The sequence below is a fragment of the Balaenoptera borealis genome (genome assembly GCF_965194805.1).
Source record: "Balaenoptera borealis genome assembly, chromosome: 6".
NCBI lineage: Eukaryota > Metazoa > Chordata > Mammalia > Artiodactyla > Balaenopteridae > Balaenoptera > Balaenoptera borealis.
In genome coordinates, this window is record NC_138863.1 from 111,407,574 (window position 1) to 111,424,403 (window position 16,830).

A 16,830-nucleotide genomic window follows, 5' to 3' on the forward strand; every position below is an offset into this window, starting at 1 on the left:
TGAAAAAGTACAAATAAGACAATAAAAAGAATCCATTACCATAAACCCAGAGATAAACAATTAACATTTTGCTGCATTTCTTTCTAGTACTTTCCTTTCCCTTTCTTTTGGTTTTATTCTTTTTCAATGTTAATTGTGCACAGAGTGAAATAATCAACAAGATCTACAAAGCTTACTATAAGAAGCAACAGTTTCCTACCCTTCCACAGTCCCTACCCAAGGCAACCACTTTCAACAACTTTAACCATTGCCTACAAATCTATAAAAAAATAAAAAATAAGCAAAAGGGACCTAATTTAAGCTTAAAATCTTTTGCACAGAGAAGGAAACTATCAACAAAACAAAAAGACAACCTACATAATGGAAGAAAATATTTGCAAACAATGCAACCAAAAAGGAGTTAATATCCAGAAATGTACAAACAGCTTATACAACTCAATATCAAAAAAACCAAACAACCTAATCAAAAAATGGGCAGAAGACCTGAATAGACATTTTTCCAAAGAAGAGATACTGATGGCTAACAGGCACCTGAAAAGATGCTCAACACCACTAGATTATCATTAGAGAAATGCAAATCAAAACCACAATGAGCTACCTCACACTGGTCAGAAGGGCTATCATCAAAAAGTGTACAAATAATAAATGCCGGAGAGGACATGGAGAAAAAGAAACCCTCATACACTGTTGATGGGAACGTTAAGTTGGTGCAGTCACTATGGAAAACAGTGTGGAGGTTCCCTAAAAAACTAAAAATAGAACTACCATATGGTCCAGCAATTCCACTCCTGGGTACACATCTGGAAAAAATGAAAACTCTAATTCAAAAAGATACATGCACCCTAATGTTCATAGCAGCACTGTTTACAATAGCCAAGACATGAAACAACCCAAGTGCCCATCAACAGACTTAAGAAGATATGGTGCATATATACAATGGAATATAACTCAGCCATAAAAAAGAAAGAAATATTGCCATTTGCAACAATGTGGATGGACCTAGAGAATATTATACTTAGTGAAGTAAGTCAGAGAAAGGTAAATACTATATGATATTACTTACATGTATAATCTAAAAAGCAATACAAATGAATGTATATAGCAAAACAGAAACAGACTCACGGACATAGAAAACAAATTTATGGTTACCAAAGGGGAGAGGGAGAGGAGGGAAGGACAAATTAGGAGTATGAGATTAACATATACAAACTACTATACATAAAGTAGACTAGCAACAAGGATTTACTGTATAGCACAGGGAATTATACCCAATGTCTTGTAATAACCTATAATGGAATATATCTGCAAAAAAACAGAATCACTATGTTGTACACCTGAAACTAACACAATATTGCAAATCAATTATACTTCAGTTTTTAAGAAGAAATACCAAAAAAATTAATTAAGTAATTAATTAATTTAAAAATTTTTTAAAGAACACTTTCAGGCATTGTCTATTGATTTCCACTATGGAAGGTGAGGATTTAGTTTCTCTCTTCCCTCTGCCCTCACCACACAGCCACTTACTTTCTATCCTTCTTTCCCCCTAATATATAGTACTTAGGGATAGGTCAACATTGAGTGTTATATAATTATAACTATGCGAATGTTATGAATCATATAGTATTATATTATTACTTTTTCTTTCCAATTATTTCTGTTTTTCCTTGAGTTACTAATTGTATAGTTTCCTGTTTTGTTTCTTTTGTTCTGTTTGCATCCGTCATAAAAACCATACTTCACCAGTTGCCTGTTTCTTGAAGCACTCTCTTCCCTTTGCCTTCTGACTTGGTCCAATATAAAATGGTTTCCCCGTGTATCTGGGACACTGCTGACTTCTTGGAATTTCTCTTCACCATCATCCTAGGCATCTTCCGGTTCCTGACCCTGACATCTTTATTTTTCTTGGTTTACTCTCTTGTTTTGGGGGAGCACGTGCTGCATAAAGCTTCCTAAGAAAGACTGCATAGAAGACACATTTTTTTCAAGAATCTGTACCTCGGAAAATGTTTCTGTTCTATCCTCACAACTCATAGATAATTTGGAAGTAGAATTTTAGATCAGAAATCATTTTTCTTCAGAATTTTGAAAGCATTGCACCACTGTCTTCCAGCTCCTGAGGTTTCTCAGTAGAAACCATTCTGATTAATGGCCCTTTGTGAGTGATGTATTTTTGCTGTCTGGAACGTTTCAAGCCCTTTCTCTGGCTTAGTGTTCTGAAATTTCATGATGATGTAAGTGTGGGACTCTTTTCACCCATTGTGCAGTTGTGATGGGCACTTGGTGGCCTTTTCAATCTGGAAACTGGCATTTTTCAATTCTAGGAATTTCTATTAAATTCTTTCTTTGACAATCCCCCTCTCCCTTTGTTGTCTTTTTTCTCACTTTCTGAAATCCCTATTATATGGACCTCCTGGGCCACTTCTCTAATTTTGTCATCTTTTCTCCCTAATTTATCCACCTCTGTCTTTTTATTCTACTTTTTATATTCTAAATTTCCAACAGCTCTTTTTTTCTCTGAATGTTACCTTTTTTATATACAGCATGCTGTTCTTATTTCAGGATTGCAATATATTTTATCTCTTTGAATATTCAATGAGAATTTTCGCCCTCTTTCTGCCTCTCTCTTACAGTTTTTCTTCTCCCTACATAGTCTGTTTTCTCCAAGCTGCTTTTTTCTGTGCATTTGGCTTTTGTTTGGTCTTTCTTATTAGAACGCTTCCTCAGATGTCTGGTAATCCTTGGCCATCTGCTCCTCTGAGGAGCAGGGAACCAAAATGCTGATTGGTAGCTCTGAGTACACAGGTGGGGATTGCTGACTGGAGGGTTGCACTACATGCTGTGATCAAGCTGCACGCTTTGGTTGGCAAACTCCAATATCGATATATTTAGGTCTCTCTCTCTCTTTTGAGATGGTCAGACTCTCCAGAGAACATTTCTCCAAACTCCTGCTGGAGGGCATAGGCCTGGCTGCCATCATTCATGGGGAAAGGGGGCCTCAGTACCCAGTACACATACACTCACTTAATCCCCCATTTGTGTCCAGGTAGTCTGCCATCCTCTGCTGGACGGGCAGTCTTCTCCAGGGACTAGAGCCCCACTCTTCTGCCAGAGGTGCCTGGCTCTTCTCTGTGGAGAAAAGGAGAGGTTCTGGAGAGCCGACACTAAACTGATCCTCTTTATCTTCTGTCTTCTACACACACACACACACACACACACACACACACACACACTCCCCATTCCAGATTCCCCTGACACACCCACTGCCAAAACTCTGGGAGGTGGTTAGTGTAAATCAGGTGGGTCCTCAGCTTTCTCCTCTGCCCATGGAGGACGCGGTTTCCACAAGTTTTCTTTCCATCTCCCACACTTGGTCCTGTCATCTCCTCTCCCCTTTTCCTCATCCATGAGTATCTATGCCCTTAAAAAGTGCCTTTATTTCATTCTGAGGGGTCTCAGGAGGGAGTAAAAGTAGATATGTGTTTTCAATCTATGTGTTTTTATCCAGGAGCCCATAGTTGCTATCTGCTTAATTGTTTACTATCTTCTCTCACTAGAATATGAGCTCCATGATGGCAAAGACTGGAATGTTTTGGTCACCCCTATATACTCAGCTCCCAGAAGAGTGTCTGGCACATACTAAGTGCTCAATAAGTGTTGATGAATAAATGGATAGAGGTAAGAAGGAAAGAAGATTCCTCCAGTTCTATTTCTATTTTGTAAGTTTTTACTCCCTTTCCCAAATTTATTCTAACTTTCCTTTTCTTCAGCTACGTCCCTTTTTTCCCAAAGACTTCCCACTTCACTGTTTACCAAGCTTTATTCTTTCCTGGCAATTTTTTCTTTCTCCTGGCTCACTCCCAACTTTCCTCTCTTTCTACTACCTGGCACTGACTTCAGTCTCAATTTCCATGAAGGAGATTGTATTTTCACCCAGTAAAGCACACCCATTACATTTGTAGGCACTGGAGAAATACAAAGAGAGAATACTTGGTTCCTACCTTCTCTGGAAAAACACAATTTAACTAACTAACTTAACTAACTAACTAACTTAACTAATTTAACTAACTTGATTAGTTAGTTAAACTTGATTATTGTTAAAACACAATTTAACTAACTAACTTGATTTTAAAAATCAAGATTTCTATTAAGACACTAATTCAGGCTAGGTTTAAAAAAAGAAACATCAAATTACCAGAGTGTCAGGAGCAGGTGGATTAATAAGAAAAGGCCTGGGGGTGGGGAATTTGAGGGATTATTGGAAGGGACAGAGGACTAAGCTTCTAGACAAAGAAAAGCCAAATTAACACTCACAGTGCTCACAGTCACCCTTATCCTTCCAACCCCTCCTCTCCTGCATCCCCTGGTTAAAGCCAGGGCTAAACTGGAAAAGAAGAAAATTGTTCATTTTTCTCTCATTAATAAGATATTTATTGAATTTCTAGTATGTTCCAGCCCTAGGTAAGCAAATCAGACATGGCATCTGCTCTTTTGAAGTTAGAGCCTAGTGGGAGATTCAGATCACAAACAAGTAAAAAACAAAAATAAATAGTATAAACGGTAGCAGGTGCTCTGAGGGAAGTGCATAGTGTTCAGTAATAGAAGATAACAGAGGGGACTTCCTTAGACGGGGTGGGCAGTGAAGGCTCCTCTGAAAAAGTGTGATGGACTTTTGTTGTTGCTGTTGTTGTATTCCTAAAAAAAAATTTCCCACTTTTCCCAGCAAAAGCACTCTTTATCATCTGGAAATTTCAACTCTCCCCCATATGAAGCCATGCTGTTAGATCATGTGGGGTCCCACCCTCAGCTCCAAGTAAAGGTCCTGATTGGCTTAAGTGAGTCTATTCCCTCCCCCTACCTTCATGTCCCTCCCAAGGTGATTGGTTTAGACATGGGCATGTGATGCAGTTTAGGCCAATGAGGGAGAATGAATCCCTGGACTTGAGCAGAAACCACCAGAAGAGACCCTCTCTCTACACTGGACATTGTGGAATGAGGATGTAAGTTCGGAACAGTGACAGCCATTTTGTGATCATGAGGAAAGAGCACCTGTACGGTAAATGAGAGAAACAGGGTCCTCAGTGACATAGATCAAGCCTTTCTTGAAGCCAGAACTATTTCTGGACTTATTAGATATAGGAGCCAGGAAATTCCCTTTATTATTTGGAATGGTATGAGTGGGATTTTCTGACTTGCAATCAAAACAAAATAATTGTAACTGCTAGAGAAGTGACATTTAAGCTAAAAACTGAGAACTAACCAAAGGAGAAGAGGATGTAGGAGCATTCCAGGCCCAGGAACCAGCCCTGAGAAAGTGCTGGGGAAAGAAAAATCTTAGTGTGTTCGGGGAACTAAGTGGAGGCCAGTGTGGGAGCCACAGGATAAGAGGGTGAACTGAAGCCAGATTGGCAGGCAGGGGGTCATGGGAAGGAATTCGGATGTTTGGATTTTATTCTAAGGAAATAGGAAACCCAATTCTGATTCATGTCTCATAATGAAGTGGTTGCTGAGTGGAGAATGGATAGGACAGGGGCATGAATGGGAGAGGAGTATTAGAATGAGTCTATGTGATTGCCCAGGCAAGAGAAGGTGGCTTCTTAGGCGAAGGTGGTGGTGGTGGTGGGGATGTGAACATAACGAGAAACTAGATAGTTCTTTAGTCATTTCTTTAATTTATTTGTACATTTATTTATTCAACCACAGATATGAAGAGTCTCTGTGTACCACTGTGTTAAAGCTCAGGACCCTAACATGAAAGTATACTTTCTCTATCCAGAAAGAGATTTCTATCTAAAGGGAAACAGCCAGGCAAATGATTATAATAATATAAAAAGAGCTGTGATGGAGGTAACTGCAAGATGCAGTGGGGCCATTGGAGAAGAAACCACTAAGTTGGCCTGGGAAATTCAGGGATGGCTTCTTAGAATAAATACAGACTTGGGTTTGAGGAGTTTGCCACGTCAGCAAGGAGGATATTCTAGGCAGAGTAGAATGTCTCAGTAGAAAGACATGGAGGCTTTAAAAGAGTTGTACTCAGGGGAAAAGTAGTCAGATATTACCAGTGCTCCAATTGCAAAGAGGGACCATGGTAGAAACAGTAGTAATCACCAAACATTCCCTGCATTTCCCATCCCCCTTGCAGTTAAGTGACAAACTCTGAGCTGAAGCTCAGAAGAGCTCAAGCCCACCTTCCGGCTCTCTCTTCCTCCTCCATGGCAATCTTGGAGGAACCCTGGTGAAATGGAAAAACCATGTGTCAAAGAAGCGTGGATCTCTGAGTTACCGCATGGAGAACAGGTCTTCTGGAGAGTCACCCAAACTTGCAACAGACCTTGTGTAAATAAGAAATAAACCTTTGTTGTGTTAAGCCACTGAGATTTTGGAGTTGTTTGCTAATATATCATAACTTAGCATGACTAATATACAGAGTGATGGGGATAAGACTTGACAGAAGGACAGGGGCCAGACCACAGAGAGACTTGTCTGCCAGGTGCCTTGCTCAAAGATTGGACTTTATCTTGTAGGGATTTAAGAATCACCAAAGAATAGAGATGAGTATGAGACCATTCTGGCAGCAGTGGGATGGATGGATGAAGGGATGGATGGATGGATGGATGAATACTTGGATTTGGGGCTTGAGGGGTAGAAGTAGTTCTTAAAAGCAGAGAAATTAGAAAAGAGGGGTTGAAATAGTGCAGGAGAAAGATGATGACAGCATGAACTAAGGCAATGGTACCAGTACAGAAAGGAGTGTGTAATTTTGACAGATATTTTAGGAGGGAAAATGCAGAGAGAGTGTGAATTACTGACTATTCATGGGGCACAGAGTGAGAGGAAACAAAGGAGGGAAGTTTTGAGTCCCCTAAGCCCCTACTTCCTTAGCCCTGATATAAACAACCTTAATCACTATGGGTCCAACCGCTGTCGGCATCCAGAGAGGACTGGAAAGAAGAGCTGAAGGAGAAGGCTTAGTGGCTTCATGGCAAATGGAAACACATTGGCCATAAGTCAGAGGAGCCAGGGGACCAGGTCTGGTCGCTCTGACTTGGATTGGTTCATTGTACTTCTCTAGACTTCAGTTTCCTCATCTGTAAAATGAAGTCATCAGATTTAAAGATCTCCAAGTTCTCTTTCCATTTTAATGCCATAACTCTCAAAAAGGAAACAGAGGAACAGGGGAAAGGAGAGAAGGGGAAGAGGGGAATAAGACAGGTGAGGAGTTCAGCTAGGACCAACAAGGAAAGAAAGGAAGAAAAGAGAAAAGACCAGGTGTGGTTGCTCAAAACGGGATTCTCAGAGCCTCGGTTACCCCAGCAACCCATCTGTTCATCTCTACCAACGTTAAGTTACATGGTGTGGATTTTGTCTCAGCTAACATGTCATTGTTTTTGCTCATTGAATTTGTATTTTTAGTTGTGACTATTATGATTATCCTTAATTGACAAAAAAAAAAAGTATCAATGGCTCAAAAGTGGTGATGATGAAAATACTCGTGTAAATACCATAACTCAGGATAACATCTTAAATGTAAAGAACAGATTTAAGGACAAATGAAGAGAGGTGACCCAGTAAGTGCTGGGAGAAGTGAGAATATGACTATGATGATCAAGTTAAGAGAAATCTAAGTCTGTAAGTCAAGGATAGGAAAGACCAGCAAAATCTGAAAACTGAATTGTATTTGACTGGTGATATATTTCCTTCTGGGCCTCCAGGGTGGCATCCTTTATAAAAATGTTTTCCAATAACAGTAGGAAGCCATGAAAGCTTCAGTGTTATTTTCAAACTTCTCTGATAGAGCAATAAAGTTTTTCCAGAACAAGTGCAAACACTGTAAGTGTTTCCCAATATACAACTGATAAATTGTATTGCTCAAGGTGATGGAGTAACCAAAACTACAGAGGCATCATAAAGGATGCACTCCTCATAGAAAAATAGGTATACACCACACTATTGCCAAGAAGTTTATAAAACAGCTACAAAGGGAATGATAAATATTATGTTTGGAAAGAGAGCAAAACAATCAGGAAAATTTCTTTGTCAAAGAACATTGGTAAATGTTGCAAAATGTCAACTATATATAATGTGGGAGAAAGGTGGTATCATGTCTGTGCAGACATTTCACTTTATACGTGGACAAAATTCAGTTCTGGTGTGGGGTACTTGTATGCAAGACAAGTACTTGATGATTTCCTCCCCCTAAAATCTTTTTTAAAAACAGCTTTATTGAGATATGATCCATATTCCGTACAATTTGCCCACTTACGGTATACAAAGTAATTGGTTTTTGGTATATTATGGTATATTTGCTATATTATGGTATATTTGGTATATTACAGGTTTTAAAAATTGTGATAAAATATATATAACATAAAACTTGCCATTTTAACCATTTTAGGCATACAATGCAGTGGCATTAAATACATTTACAATGTTGTGCAACATCACCACTATCTACAAGACTCTTTTTTTACTGAGATATAATCAACTTGATGACTGTCCCTCTACTAGAATCCACAAGCTATTTTTCAGAAGGTATATACATCTCACTGAAGATAGCACCACCTTGTTCCAGAAACCTAAGGGTCTATACTGTAACTGTCCTACTGCCATAAACTCCACAAGGGATCTTTTCCCACCACTGATACCACCGGTACCATGGGGCCTACCTGGTCATATAGCCCAAGCCTGTAACTGCTGCAGAGCTCTTTCCTGCTCTGGGCACCAGTCAAAGCCAACAGCCTTGCATAACACCTACTACATGAACGAGATCCGTACCCCCAGGTTCGGAACATGCAGACTCCAGAATCAGAAGAAGCCAACCAGGAGTTGTGCATCGTGCTTCCTTCTTGGAGGTGGAAGGCTTATGATGTAATCATTTGTCCTTTACTTTTGAGGGGTTATCCTGACATGCCCCAGAGTAGGAGCCCCTAAATATGTTACTGATGTGGTGGGTCCCTGAATCTTTGTAGGGTTTATCTCCCATCTTGGAAGTGTGTATGTTTTATCAAGGTAAGTTTTACCTAATCTGACTAGCATATCATTGATATAGTGGTCCAAAGTGATATTCCATGGGATGTCCAGATAATGTAGACTATTTTATGACAGAGGGCAGGAGCATTAACTGGGACAAAACCACAAATGAATATTCTTGTCCTTTCCAAGTCAATGCAAGCTATTTCTGATCCTCTTCCCTAATAGGGTTGAAAAAGAAAGCCTTAGCCAGAGCAATGATCACATATCATATACCGGAGGCCATGCTAATCTGTTCAATAAAGAAATTGCATTTGGGGCTACTAATTGGTTAAGTTTACAGTGGTCCACTGTCATTTTTCAGGATCCATCTGCTGTGTTCAGGTGCCAGATTGGTGTATTAAATGTGATAAGATGGGGACCACCACCTGGTATCTTTAAGGGTGGTACTAATATCTGCTATTACCCCCAGAATGTAATATTATGTTTAATTTCCTATCTTGTTGGTGGGCAGGGTGAAGAGAGGCCGTTTCAGGACCTTACATTTGACCTTTCCACAACCATATCTCTTCACCCACAGGCCAAGAAGCCGGTGTGGTGTTGTGCCGATTACCAAGTATCTCTATTCCAATTGCACACTCAGGGACTGGGGAAATGATCGCTGGAAGTGATCCAGTGAAGACACTGTGAGCCAGGCGGGATCGAGGATGCCATTTATCACCTAGCTCTCACATACCCCCACTCTAAAAGGGGACCCACGATGATGCTTCAGGTCTCCAGGTATCAATGGCAACTCTGTGTTCAACAGTCCTTGAAAATGTTTGGATATTTCCCTTTTCCCAGTGTAAAGCTACCAGAGTAAGTGGCCATAGGTCCCTCTGGGGAAGGACTGGGAGAATTCATTCCTGAACACATGGAGCTGTTTCGGGATCCTTCCTCCTGGGGACCTGAACCCTCCCTCACTAGATGTGTTGCTGGTTTAAAAATTGACTCGTATCCAGAAATTGGGCAAGGGATCATGAATTTTTATTGGAACCATGACTCTCAGCCTCCTGATCATCCACCCATGATTTCTTTAGAGCAGTACACTTATGAGCTGCCCATCTAATATTTTTCCCCTAAGAATACTGAGTTCTATTAACTACCTCTACAATCACCTATGGGTCAGGCCCCCTTAGACGCCATTCGAACTTGATGCTTATTACAATAATTGTCTCCACCTGGCTTCTGACAGTAACACACTGTCAATGGCCTCTCCTGTTTGGGGTTCCTTTGATCCCTAGTATCATCTGTGAACCCAGTTCTGTAAGAGCATCTCCTGCTGTCAGGCCGGGGATACAGAACACAAGCACCACTGAGCTTCTAAGTGTTGCTGGTGCCCTCTCTCCAGCACATTCTTTATTGCTTTGGTCAATGGTGTGTCCTCCGGGCCCTTTCATAGAGCACAGTCATCGTGTGGGATTTTGACCCTTCCATAGTATATCCACTCTCTTGGGCCCACTTCTCTGAGCCTTTTCATTTCTTCTTCCACCATCTGCCACAGCAAATCTGTCATTTCTGCTCCAGTTAGTGTAGATCACCACTTTTTCCATGCTTCTAAGAGCCATCCTAGCAGCGTGTTTGTACCATTTCCTGGGGGTCTTTACCAGAGTATTAAGTCCTGTACCTCAGAAGAGTGTTCTCATATCAATAAACTCTCACTTATCAAATGTATGTTCTGCCCTTCCCAGCCCTGCATCCTCAGAATCCAATCTTCTCCTGGGTTCTGCTGGTACAAGTTGGCTAGGTCCTGCGGTTCCTTCCATGATCAGGTCTTCACGTCCTAAGCTGGATTATATTGTGACTGAGCCCTAGTCATTGGCTTAATGGACAGAAAAGTAGGGGAAGGAAGAGATGCATGTTGCCTTAACAAGGAGAGGTCTCTCCATCATCTTCAGGCAAGGGAGAAGCATCAGTCCCTCACAGGGAGATGTGGGCCACCTGCGCAGATTCAGAGGGTATGAATCCCGGATTCAAGATATTTGGATGCAGGAACTCAGATGTTCCCCAGCCCATATCTCAGGGTCCCATTCTTTCCCAACCAAGGCCTTAACCCTGTAACTTTGGGGAGTTTAACTTTCTGTAGAGCTCAGTTACTCTTACAATTAAATCCAAATCCTGAGCCTGATCCTCAACTTTCTCTCCTGCTGAAGATGATGAAGGCCTCTTTGTATTCTACCAAGGAGGCCCTCTGGACTCACCTTTAGATTTTTAACTGCCAGTTAATCACTCTCAGACTTGAGTTCTTTTTCCAGACTGGAGTTATTACTTATAACCACCAAACTTCACTGTCCTTAAAGTGACCATTTCCCCCATATTTCTCAAAAGCCTAATACAATGCATGAGCCACCACATTGTCTCCCACCTGTGTATCATCACTGCTCACCACTGGTAAGAGTTTTAATTATTGTGTTGCCATATCGAGCCAGGGCCTATCTGTGCTCCAGCTACCACCAGTGATGGGGTTGTCATTGCCACCAGGCAGCACGTGCTCTAGACCCAAACTCCCAGCCAGTGACTGCTTCCTCCTATCTCTTCTGACACCAGCTATCACAGGTTGGATTCCCCAGGAAGAAGATTTGAGACAGATGTTAACATGCAGGACATTTCTTATAAGACTTACTCTTAGAATCAATACTTATGAAAAAGAGAGAAAGGAAGCAGGATTGGGCAGAGGGAGAATTTGAGCTGTGATCCAGTCCTAAGTCAACCCCATGGAGAGTTCTGAGACTGGGACAACACTTCAGAGTTGTCCCAAGATGGGGTGAGGAGGTGGGACCTGTCCATACCCCCACTGATCAGTCAGCCCCTGGAAGGAGACATGACCTTGGGTGAGGCATTTTTCTTCAGCAGAAGCATCTCTCGAAGAGGGCTGTAGGCTGAGAGTTGTCTTCCAATTGCACTCCCAGGAACTGGGAGGGGTGGGGGATAGGGAACGAGTCTTTCACTCCTGGAGGGGGATCTGGGTGGTGGACATCACAGTGCTCACAGCAAAGAAAATGGTGAAAATTAAAAACATGATGAAATTGCAGTCACTGATAGATAATGACACTGACAGATACTGATAGACACTGATTGTCACTGATACGTAATATTGGCTATTCATGAGGAAGAAGATTTTGAAATGAGAGATGAGATAAAAAGAATGTCTTCATGGATGGACCTTGAGGACTACACTAAGTGAAATAAGTCAGCGAGAGAGAGAGACAAATACTGTATGATTTCTCTTATATGTGGAATCTAAAAAAATTTTTTTTCTAATTTTAAACCAAGCTCATAAATACAGAGGACAGACTGGTAGTTGCCAGAGGCAGGGGATGGGGGTGGGGAGTAATTTAACTAAAGTAAAACTAAAATAAATAAATACATAAAAATAAATAGTAATTTCTTCATGACCATTTCTATGAGTTCAAGTGTCTTGCTATAGAGCATATCTCACTGATACATTCAGTATCTTGGACAGCCTGAACCTGCATGGTCATGTGAAGGATAAGATATCCAGATATTTTTTAAGACTGAACCATAGTATAAAGAGTTCAAGAATGCAGAACAAAAAAACCTGATTTGTTGCCAGCATTTAATGGCTTTCCTCACTCATTGGAAAACAAAACCTATCGTGTATTATTTAAATATTTAAAAACACACCTGAATGTGGCAATATGACATAAATACTTTTCAGAGCCAAATGGAACCCAAGAATAGACTAGGGATCTATTTGATGTTATCTCCTGATTTCACCATCCAACTGTCCCACATTTGAGTGTGATAAGCTCATTCGTTGAGCATCTGACAAACATCAGATGCACTCTTCAGAAAGAGCCTTCATCATAATTTTTGGGTCTGTGTGTGATTGAAATATCCAGAGGCAAATATATGGGCCTTTCCCCAAACCTTCATAATTGTAAGATATGGTTTTCTAGTTTAATAACATAGGAAAATAAATTAAAATATAAGAAAAGAAATAAGAAAGGATGAAAGAAGCAGAGTAAGTAAAGAAAGCGACTTGGTGCAGCTCAGATCAATGACTCAAGTGGTTGATACAAACAGATTATAGATGTCTTAAGGGGAGATTGCCAGCAACATCATCTATCTCAATGCAATGAGACAATTATCATATGATTTTTAACATATTGTTTTATTTTTATTTTATAATGAGGACAATTTTGTAGTCAATTTGTTATAATTTACCTAAATTGGCAGATAAGGGTCTGACACCCCCATCAGTGTGCACGTGTACACACACACACACACACACAAACTGGTGATCTTCCAACTTCATGTCCTCAGTTCTTCCAGGGGGTAATGACAGAAGGACGGCCAGCAAAGAAAAGGACCTGGAGCAGGCACTTGTTTCATCCATCTTATTATGCTTTGTGCTGACTCCATATCTTAATTACCTCCTCCCAAATACCTTACCAACCCAGCCTAAATCGTCCCTTTGTATGAGACAGTATATATCTGATGCCCAATAATAACTTCTTTGTTCTGGCCTCCCCCTGCCCAGTACAATTCCATTTATTATCTAACCTTACTTAGGCATTTTCAGCATTCTTTTCATGTTCCTCCACACACATTTTCTAAAAAGCCAGCTGTGCAATTTAGACCATCCCTGGAGATTATTGACCAGTTGGGTTTGCATTTATGAGCACATAACTGAAGCTGACATGGCCTTTCCCGGAATTAATAGCTCTTGGAACAATTTGCTTTCACAGCATTTTACAAACAGCTTCATAATATATCTAAGGGTAAGGCAGGTGTTAATTAGTGTCACTAATAGCTAAGTATTCAGAGGTGAAATAATTAAGTGGCTGGACCAATAGGAGCAAGAGGTGGAAGGTGAAGTTGGAGTCTGTGCAGGTTCAAGGTGGTAGAAGTTTCCATCTGTCACTGGGGAGTTGTTCTCTGCTGAGATGAGTATTCTGTTAGTGCTGACCAGGACTTACTGCCGGCACACTCGGTTTGTATGCATGCAATATTATTTTGAAACACCCGGTGCTTCTTTCTTCACACTCTCTCTCTTTAGTTTCTCCTCTTATTCAATTTTGGTTACTCTATTTTACAAGCAAAGCAGCTGTCCATATGGGGAAGAGGCGCACCATTCAGATTCATGGTTTACACTTTGCTAAATGTAAGCCTGCCTAATCCTTTCATATCATTGGATTACTCTCCCCAAGCGAATTTTCCCAGCTTTCATCATGAGAAATCGGCTCTCGGCCAAGAAACCACTCATCCCAGCTCAGGTCCACCTGGCCTTTCCCAATTGTCAATTCCTCCATCTTTGGCCATTAAAAGGGCTTTCAGACTGAATATTTGCACAACCATTTCTGAAAGCCAAACACAAAATCTTTGTTCCACAGAATCACTAATCTCTACATAGGATTCTGCTCTGAATTATTATCAAGCAAAGAAAGAAAGAAAGCTTTTGATCATTGGGTCAGTTTTCTCTTAATATCATCTAATTAGATAAAAATAAATGTATTTAAAGTTTAAATTATAACCAAGGTCAGATTGGAGGATTTCAAGAAGAAAATATACCTCTTAGTATTAGTATTAGGTGGCTGCATTTGGAAGGCAGGTTAAGAAAGCCATCCTAAAATTCCTAAACGCTCCATAAATGCTCCATCAATTAAACTTTTAATGGATTTTTAAAAAATATTCATGGTTATTTGCTACCTAATTCCCTCCACAGGTCCGAAGAAGGAGACCTTCTTGGGTTTCAGAGGGAAAGGGTTCTTTGTGTGACTGCAAAACAGAACAAGGGGTTTGATTCACACACACTCCTCTGTCAATCACGTCTGAAATTCTGAGCATGTGTAAACTCTCTCACAGAGACAGCACAATAGCACCTTGCCATTCGATCGCTGATTTTCATCCCTCCTGGGCTAAACTTTAACAACTGTAAGCAAGCAATTGAGGGGAGGGGGGAGGTTTGATGGAGCCCCTTTCCAACTCAGGTACTCAATGGGATTTCAGGACCTAAGAGCCACCTTCATTTCACAGGCAAACACCCATACATCCACCCTGAACACTAAATCTCATTAAACTATTATGAAAAAAGTTCTTCTGTACATTTTCCATTTTTTACACAAAACTTTCAGGAGTCTGAGTGAATTCAGCATTCGAGACGTTAAATGTACACGCAAGAGCAATACGCTTGGTGGGCTTCCTTTATGCTATTTTACTGATTTCCTTGAGCCCAAGCAGTCAAAAGTGGGAAGACAGAAAAAATGTATTTTCAGTGGCTCAGGGCTTCTCTTCCACGTTTTCTGTCCTTTCCATTGCTTTCCAGAGCTGCCACAGCCAAAGGAGGTTGGGGAGCAGTAAGGGGGAGGCTGTGGGCAGAGGGGCACTTTATCCAAATATGGTAATGATGTTAGGCAGAGCACTCGCCTTTCACAATCCCTTTCCTCTAATCTTCCTGATGACAGGGACCAGGAAGGTCTTGCAACCCACTCTCTGAAGATGGCACCTCTGGTTTAAATAAAATAGTCCATAAGAGCATGGAACTTGGAAGAGAAGAACTAGAAAATATCTTGCTATATGGTTGACTGACAATACATCTATTTTAAAGTAAGTTCCTTCAAGGCAAAGGACCATATTTTCTATGAAGAGTAGAGGGTAACATCTCACAAATAGTAAATGTTGATAAGAAACTCAACAGGAACTCAGCTCCCATTCATAGAAGTCTGTGTGCCATGATATGTACTCACACTCCCAAGTTTCACTTTGCATTTCTGGTTCATCAAACCCTCAGACACAGGGTTGAAAGTCAAAGTGAAACGCCCCACGAAGAAAACCACACTGATTTTTACCTGCTTTAATGTCAATGTTTTGAGAAACTAACATGAAATCAGTCCAGTGCACTCTACACTCACCTTTTGGGGCATATAAAATGCCTCCAGTGAAGAGTCGAAAATTTGACTTGCCACAAAAATGTTCATCAGTGAGAGGGGTTTTAGTTAAATCCAAACGCTTCACAATGATTTTTAAATGTTTTTAAAGACCCCTGCTTGAATGTCTCAATTCAGTCAAGTATTTAACGGTTGGAAGAGGAAAAACAAGGCACTTCTAAATTTCAGCCTGTGGTAAGTGCTTTGTGAAAACCTGAATCCCTCAAAATAAACGCCAAAAGTAACTATGCAAATTTCTTCATTAACACACATACAATAACATGGTCAAACCAAAGAGAGAGAAAGAGAAAGGGCTCTCAGAGTGAAGACAGATGGGAAAGAAAAAGGAAGAAAGTTGGAGGGGAAAAAAAAGATCCAAAGATGAATTTCTTTTTCACCCATTTCTGGAACAGGTAGAATTTTTACCTATTATTACCAGAAGAGGTCTGGTCTGAAGTGCTCAAATTAGACCTGGAGTCGAATTGGTCTGTCCAGTTTACCTGGGGCTGAATTTAGTCAGTTTACCTGGGGCCATCATCTTATGTGCACAGCGACTCAGGTGCTTTTCTGTCTGTGTCTCTGAAAGGATATGACAGGGGCCAGCCCAGTTTCTGTAAGGCCTCGGGGAAGCTGAGAGTCAAATGGACGAAGTAGGAAGGAAGCCAAGATCCTACTGCTGGGAATGTGCAAACAGCAGAGCCGGAGTGGCTGAGTCAAGGACCTGTCACGGTCACAGAGCCCAGCTGGTCGGAGGCAATTCCTAGAAGATTGTCTAATGGGAGCACTTGAGGGCTTTATTATCGTCTTTTTTAAAAAGAAAATGATAACCCTGGGCTTTAGTTTGCTGTCTTCACTGATAAAATTCAAAGAGCCCCAAGTGGGAAATCCTCAGAGGTTGGGATGAGAAGAGACAGGGCTCGCTCACCCCACT

The 16,830-nt window shown here is 40.8% G+C and overlaps 1 long non-coding RNA gene across 1 annotated transcript in view; it reads left to right on the forward strand.

Moving 5' to 3' along the window:
- Positions 1-15,903, forward strand: part of LOC309631463 — a 75,887-nt gene extending 59,984 nt beyond the window's left edge. The window contains exon 5 of the long non-coding RNA XR_014246267.1: positions 3,558-15,903. This is a non-coding gene — a long non-coding RNA (uncharacterized lncRNA). The remainder of the gene's footprint in view (positions 1-3,557) is intronic.
- Positions 15,904-16,830: the final 927 nt, after the last annotated feature.